The sequence below is a fragment of the Branchiostoma belcheri genome, unplaced genomic scaffold (genome assembly GCF_001625305.1).
Source record: "Branchiostoma belcheri isolate BF01 breed outbred unplaced genomic scaffold, Haploidv18h27 scaffold21, whole genome shotgun sequence".
NCBI classification, from domain to species: Eukaryota; Metazoa; Chordata; class Leptocardii; order Amphioxiformes; family Branchiostomatidae; genus Branchiostoma; species Branchiostoma belcheri.
In genome coordinates, this window is record NW_017803602.1 from 1,292,590 (window position 1) to 1,292,850 (window position 261).

Sequence of the window (261 nt, forward strand, 5' to 3'; positions counted from 1 at the left end):
AAATACTAGGCCCATTATAGCAAAAGCTGGAAATTCGTAATCTCCAAGCAGATCCCTCTCGGTGGCAAAAAGACTCAAATTGGCCAGGCAGTATCCATTGGCCAGAGAAGGTCCGCGGCCACCGACGGTGGGGGTCAGGACAAAACAAAAAAAACAAAAAAAACGGCCATATATAATAAAAAGGTAAAGATCATTCCCCCACAAGCTCTGCTTGGAGAGTAGGAAATTCGTCGTTTAGGAAGGAAAAGGATGTATGACAAC